At 40.9% G+C, this 7,299-nt stretch overlaps 1 protein-coding gene across 2 annotated transcripts in view; it reads left to right on the top strand.

Annotated features, from left to right (window-relative positions):
• The first annotated feature begins 2,844 nt into the window (after positions 1-2,844).
• Positions 2,845-7,299, top strand: part of LSM6 (LSM6 homolog, U6 small nuclear RNA associated (S. cerevisiae)) — a 13,712-nt gene continuing 9,257 nt past the window's right edge. The window contains exons 1-2 of one of the 2 annotated variants that reach the window (XM_012660037.1): positions 2,911-2,972; positions 4,444-4,547. The gene's annotated coding sequence lies outside the window, so the exon portion shown is untranslated. Of the gene's footprint in view, positions 2,973-4,443; positions 4,548-7,299 lie in introns of both variants that reach the window. The other variant, XM_012660036.1, reaches the window with a different exon arrangement.

Raw genomic sequence — 7,299 nt, forward strand, 5'->3', positions numbered from 1 at the left:
TTCGCAGAGCTGTTGGGTGCTTTATAAAATAAGCTGGACGTACCCTCTCTTACGAACATAAAACATCGAAGGACATAGCTATTTAAAGGCATATGTACAAAGAACTGTAGAAGTATAGAATGTAAAACAAAATGGTGAGAGTTCACTTTAGTATTTTTATACCATTTGTTTATTTTAAGCATAATAGCTTCCAGAGAGTGAGAAGACAAGCCACAGACTAGGAGAAAATATTTGCAAAACACATACCTGATAAAGAACTATTATCCAAGATATACAAAAAACTCTTAAAATTCAACAATAAAGAACAACTTGATTTTAAAAAACTGGCCAAAGACCTCAACAAACATTTCACCAAAGAAGAAAAACATATGGCAAATAAGCATATGAAAAGATGCTCTACATCCTATGTCATTAGTAAACTGCAAATTAAAACACCAATGAGATACCACTACACGACTATTAAAATGGCCAAAATCCAAAACACTGAAAATGCCAAATGCTGAAGAGGTTGTGGAACAATGGGAACTTACACCCATTGCTGGTGGGAATACAAAATGGTACAGCCATTTTGGAAAACAGTCTCTTACAAAACTAAATATACTCCTACCATATGATCCAGCAATCACACTACTTGATATTTGCCCAAACAAGCTGAAAACTTATTTCCACATGAAAACGTGCACACACATGTTTGTAGCAGCTTTATTCATAATTGCAAAAACTTGGAAGCAACTAAGATGTCCTTTCGTAGTGAATGGATAAACAAACTGTCGCACATCCAGACAATAGACTATTTTTCAGTATTTAAAAGAAATGAGTGATCAAGTCATGAAAAGAGAGGGAGGATTCTTAACCATGTTACTAAGAGAAAGAAGCCAATCTGTAAAACTGCACAGTGGGCTGGAGCAGTATACGCACCACCAACTTTGTATATGGCATGATTCTAACCATATTACATTCTGGAATAGGCAAAACTGTGGATACGGTAAAAAGATCAGTGTTTGCCAGTGGTTAGGGGAGAGGAAGGGATAAATAGGTGAAGCATAGAGGATTTTTAGGGCAGTGAAACTATTCCCCATGATACTATAATTGTGGATACATGTCATTATGCATTTGTCAAAACTCATAAAAGGTACAACACCAACAGTGAACCTTAAGGTAAACTTTGGCCTTTGGATTATAATGATGTGTCCATGTAGGTTCATAATTCTAACAACTACACTAAACTATGTAAGTTAAACTAAACCTTGTCAAAATATTTTTACAACTTTAAGGCTCCCTAATAAATTAATGTTTATGTTCAGAGTTTTGAAGACTAGTCCTTGGTGAACTAGTATTCATAAAAAGTCTTGTAATGTTTTCCTTGTATAACAAAAGATGCTGAAAACAAAAATCGGGAAAATATGGAAAGCTGCCTCATGAGTTAGGAAAAGTCAATTCTAAGCTGTTGAGAGGCTTCTGGGGACAACCACATTTTTAATAAGCTTGTTGGCTTATGAAGTAATTCAGGGTGTCCACCCCATTTATCTAGTTGGGCCCTAACAGAACTGTTTCCCCTGGAAAAGGTCGCAGCAGCTCTGCAGATGAACCAGGCCCTGAAATCTCCTCACTGCTCCCTGCCCACCACACCAGTCTTAACGGCTCCGTCAGGGCTCTTTGGTAACGGGAATAAAGCTATGAACCAAAAACTTATTTTTTGCATGATTGAAACAACCAGTGGGGAATGTGGTGCAATTTGATGTCTTTTGGGAAGAAAGTTTTCAGGGACAGGGCTTTATATCCTATTATGTTTGTCCTTTGATTTAAACAACACTTTACTCAAAATTTTACATTTACACTATATTTTATATTGCAAGAGCTTCAAATACAGCCCTCTCAATAAATATGTTATAGCTTGGTCTTTACCCAAACTGAGCTTTTATAGAAGAATATAAGGAGGTCTCTCTTCTTTACCAAGTCATACCCAGTTGATCTCTGTCCACAGTATCAATCAAAGGTTCATTTCTTCTGCCTTTAGGTAAGAGGCTTACAAAAGGGAAACTCATTTTTGTCTTTGAAAAAAATTCTGCATCTCAGATCTCATGACACTTAACAAAATAAGCATCTGTTTGGAGATATTACCACTTTGTTTATAGTGTTACAAATCACAAATAGAATTAAAGTAGAAGTTTTAAGCTGATGAGGGTCTGTGTGTAGGGGAAAAAAGGAATCAGGTCTTGGTGTAACAGTTTTCTTTTTTTCCTCTCCCTTTCCATTAATAGCAAGAATATTGAGAATTCATGCAAAATTCCAAACCAAGTTTCCATAGTAGCACTTAAATAATGTCTGCACACCATTTCCAGCTGGAGCTAGTTTATAATGTAATGCAATTAATGTTAGTATAATTCAGAGTTACTTGAGTGATTTTAATTATTTTTGTATCAATTAACATTACCATGGGAACAGTCTCTTGCTAATAATGACTTAGTCTTCATACATTTAATTAATATCCAAAGGTGGATTTAAAGACTTAAGGCGTTTGCTTTATTTATCTATTTGCTTTAAATTATTCAAGGACATTTCTGGGTACACTCAGGCATTACTTTAGCAGTAAATTCCAGTTTCCTATGACTTCAAGCTATTTCTTATCCTTCTGCAAAGAAATCCTGCCCAAAAGATCACCTCCAGTTTTCTTGATTTTCGTTTTTGTTTTGTTTCTGTATTTGGATTTCTATTAGAGAGAACACCAGCGCTTTCTACTTTAACTCCACCGTTCCAATTTTGCCATTAGACAAACCAGCATTCCTGGATTTGCGCGCTCCGGCGCGGGCCGGCCTTTTCGGCCCCTGCGAGTTGCCGTAGCCTAGAAAAGCACTGATTGGCTAAGGCAGAAAAGTGCCGCTACCTCGGCGGTTTCGGTTTTCGCTGCGATCGTCCGCGGAGGCCGGGCGTGTGGGGCGCCTGGAGTGAGGGTTCTGGATCCCGGCCGCGAGGTGAGCCGGCTGGCTGCGCGGGCCCAGGGCGGGCCAGGCACGCAGCCCCGGGTTCGAAGCCCCAGTGTTCCGTCGCGCCGGGGAGCAGCGGCTGCAGCGGCCCAGGAAAGGGCCAGGCAGCCCGGGAAAGGGCCTGGCGGGAGCGGGTCGGGGCCCCGGGGCGGGAGCGCGGATCTCAGAGCCCGCCGGGTGGCCGGTCCCTGCTAAATGCCGCGCCCACGCTCTCTCCTCCGCCCGAGGAGTGGCCGGGAGATCTCTGATGGTCGGCGTCGGGAACCACTCTCCGTGAAGCGCCTGGATCGGGGCGGGGTGGAGCTGCACGGTCCTGGCTCTCATGGAGTTGGCTCCCGAGACCGCTCCTGGTTGTCCAGTTTTCCCCAGCGAACCAGACGCTACCCCGGGGATTCGGCGGGAAAGCAGATCCCAAACCCAGGCTTCACTCGGTTTCCGGGGTTGCAGGGAATTGCAGGGCCTCCAACTACATCGGGGTGGCTGCGCCTGACCCCAGAAATTAAAATCTGAACTAGCCCATTTTACCGAGTTGTCAGGGAGGGTATCCCCACAATTGTTCGGTGTTAAGCCCTGTCACCAGAGGTTTTCTGTTTGTATGTGTGTCCGCGCACGTGCACAGCAGGTATTTTTATTTAGAGTGTCCAGGATGATGCAGATAATATTGATAAGGGCTCACCCCACCCCATCTCCTCAATCATAAGTGACTATTATGGAAAACTGAAAACACAGACTTTAGTGAACAAAATAATATTCACTAAACCCTTTCACCTACAATCTGTTTTTCTCTTGTTTGTGCTAGTTTCAGCTTGGGCTAAAACTGTACCTATTTTATCACTTAACAGTATATTTAGTTTTCCATTTAAAAACTCTTCCTAAATCTCATTCTAATTTTGTATCTTCTTTTGATTGGCTGCCTTTTACATCATTGTAGGTCCCAGTGTAGGTTCTATAAATTATTCAGCCATTCCCTGACTTTGCAGTACTTAGTTTGTTTCTGAGTTTTTACGTCGTTTTAGCATCCCAGATAATACTTCAATAAACCAACCCCCCCCCGTTTTTCAGATTATTTCTTTCGACTAGCTTCTTAGAAGTGAAATTATCAGATTAGATGTTGTGATTTAATAAGGTCCTTTTTAGTCTTCATCACATTGCCACATTGTTTTTCAAAAAATTTTTAGCAGTTTACATCATGCATTTATAACTGTACCTGTTTCACCAAAGTTATGATAACTCATAATACATTTCTCATCTATCAACCTCTGTTTGGGATTATTAGTATTATTAATGGTGGTGTCTGGCAGTTTTGCTTACTTGAATTTTGTGCAGGAATCTTCAGAGGCTTGTGTATGTGTGTGTTTGTGTGTGTGTGTGTATTATTGGTGCTATTGCATAGGCTAACTGAATGTTAGAGCAGGAAGAGACTTCAGTGGTCATCTAGCATACCTCCCTTATTTTGCAGATGAGGAACCTGAGGCCATGAGAGGTGAAATGATAAATTACCCAAGTCACACCGCTAATTAAGTAGCAGAGCTGGGATTAGAACTCAGGTTTCCTGCCTCCCAAGTGAGTACTCTCTATGCTGCATCAGGCAGTCTCTCACTCAACTGTGGCATACTAAATACTAGAATTTAAAAGATGTTTGCATCACTTGGATTATTTGCTCCTTTTAAGATTGTACTGAGTAACAGATTTTAATCATCTGAGGAAACTGTAACACTGGAAAAATGGTAAGGTAACCATTTTTCTTGGCCAGGACTAGAAATCCATTATTTAGAATGGCAACCTCTTCCAGATTTTGACAGTTGTTTTCAGATTCCCTGTATGTTGGAATAAAATATCCCTAATAAGTTATAATTTATACTTCATCATCTGGTTAGAATGTAGCTATTGGTTCTCATTTGTTATACCTTGAATATTTCTTTAAAACTCCTTGCTTTAAGACTGAAGAACAATGGTTTTTTGATTTTAGGGCTTACAGCAGGTTTTCGCAACCTCATTTGACATTTTGGGCTGTATAATCCTTTGTTGTGGAGGGCTGTCCTGTGCACTGTAGAATGTTTACCAATATCTCTGGTCTCTACTCACTAATACCAGTAGTATCATCATACTCCTTAGTCTTGACAGTTCACAATGTCCCCAGGCATTTCCAAATGTCCCCAAGGGTGGTGGGCAAAATCACCCCTAGTTGAGAACAACTTGCTTATAGGAATTATCTGGGGAACTTTAATAAAATGTAAATTGTGGTGCCTTCTCTGTAGATATGTATGCAGCTGGTTCTTGAATAAACAGAAACTTTTCTTTTTCTTCATCTTCTTTTATTTGGTGGTCACTAATAGAAGTATTACTAGGTTAGTAGCTGCTGAACTACATGCACGATACTGTACTAATCACTACACCAATAGTTTGGGCGAGTGGGGGTGAGACAGGGATTTTGCTTGGCACTGGCCTTGAATGTCTCTTCCACAGACTTGGGCAGTGCACTTAGGTACCAGGAATACCAAATGAGTAAGGTGTTTTCCCTGGTGTCCCCGAGAAGCTTGGAACCCACCATGGAAGACTGGTCAGCAAACGGAATAATTACAAAACAGCCTGATAGGGGCCAGGGACTGAGAGTGGAAAGAGGAGCTCCTAGTGGATTCACTTAGCCCTTGGGAGGGAGAGAGGAAATAGCCCCTACCGCTCAGGGAGGAGGGATTGGTTTGAAGCCTTTGAAAGCCAGCTAGACACTCCACTGTCTCAGAAAGGAGATCCTTAGCTGTTCTCAGTGTTGGATCCCCTCCTTAGACCCTGATGTGTTAGTCCAGTGGTGCGTTTACTTGGATTGTAATATTTCCTTGCAGTTTTTTGCTTTTCAGATTTACTTCACCCTAAACCGTAAATACTCTAAAAGTAGGTGAAAGTTTACAGGTAAAAACATTGCCAGGAAATAAGGATTTTCATGTCTCCTGGTCAGTGGCATAACTCAAAATCACTTTGTCGCTTTAGGTATTTTTTTTGCCTGTGCTACTGCTCTCCAGCTGGATTTTTCACTGTCTCTATGGCCATTCCCCAGGTTTAACAGGAGAATCTTAACATATTCAAAAGGACTGTGAATCTAAAACAGCCTGCACATAGTTGGATAAATAAAATTTTGTTCTTTTCTCCTCCATTCTTTTATCAAAAAAATAAAACCTCTGCACGGCAGTTTGCAGATGTTCTCATACTAGACCTCTCAGTAGCTTCTGACAGGAAATACACTGCCTTCGACTTAATAGCCATTTATGAAAATAGGTCATTTAAAACAAGCCTGAGTAGGAGTTGGGAGGGGGAGGGGAGACACAGAGAGTGATTATGACTTTAATTTTGAAAGGAGAAGTTTTACCAAGGTGACCCTGAAGAAAGGGCTTTTTCCTCCTGTGTGTTTATGGTTCAAGAGTCTTATCTCTTGCTTCAGAAATTATCAGAACTGTTCCTTCTGCCTTATCCAATTTAAAAGATGAAAACTTAAAATTACCTGAGCCAAGTGATGGGAAAAATTGTGGTGTCAAGACCAATTTACTCATACAAAATGGATTTATGGGCAAGTCATTAAGTAACAGGGAGTACCAAGGAAGCCTAATGAAGACTAATGTAAAAAAGATATGGCTTTCCTAAAGTGATGGATAAAATGTGTTTGAGGCAACCACATTCTTTCCAAATAACTTTAAAAATATTTTTTTTTCAAGAGATTTAGAGAACGTGGATATTCTGGAGAACAAATGAGAATCTTGTTAGCCCCTCCTTTCATGTGGCTTACAGTATTTTGAGGGAGAAAAGACCCATATATTAAAAAAAAAAAAAGGAAAGAATCTAAGAGAACACAGTACATAGTGATAGGTTGTATCAAATGCCAAAATATATGATGCCAGGAGTGAAGTGACCCACTTCCACTCTGCTATCGAAAAGCAGAAAGTGGAACCCAAGCCAAGTTCCTTCTTAAAACCCTCCCCTGGTCCCTGTCACTGACAGCAGTATTTCCCAAACTTACCCGTTCGTAAGAATCTCCTAGGCTTGTGCAGATTCCTGGATCCTACCCCAGAACAACTGAGTAGAATCTCCAAGTGACCCAAATGATTCATGTTCCAGAAAATGACCTGGAGGCTTGGGCCCTTGCTCCCTATGAATGTGGCACTGCTCCCTTCTGTAACTGTCGCCTGCTTTGCTGTGTAGATTTTACCCTCAAACCCAAACACGCTGTCCAGTGCCTTTGCTAAGACTTTTCTTTTCAGCTGGTGGACTCCTGCTTTTACTTCAAACTCGGCTCAAATGTCACCTTCTCTAGTAATCCTTCTTTGAT

Source organism: Propithecus coquereli, unplaced genomic scaffold (assembly GCF_000956105.1).
Source record: "Propithecus coquereli isolate 6110/MARCELLA unplaced genomic scaffold, Pcoq_1.0 Scaffold65, whole genome shotgun sequence".
Lineage (NCBI taxonomy): Eukaryota > Metazoa > Chordata > Mammalia > Primates > Indriidae > Propithecus > Propithecus coquereli.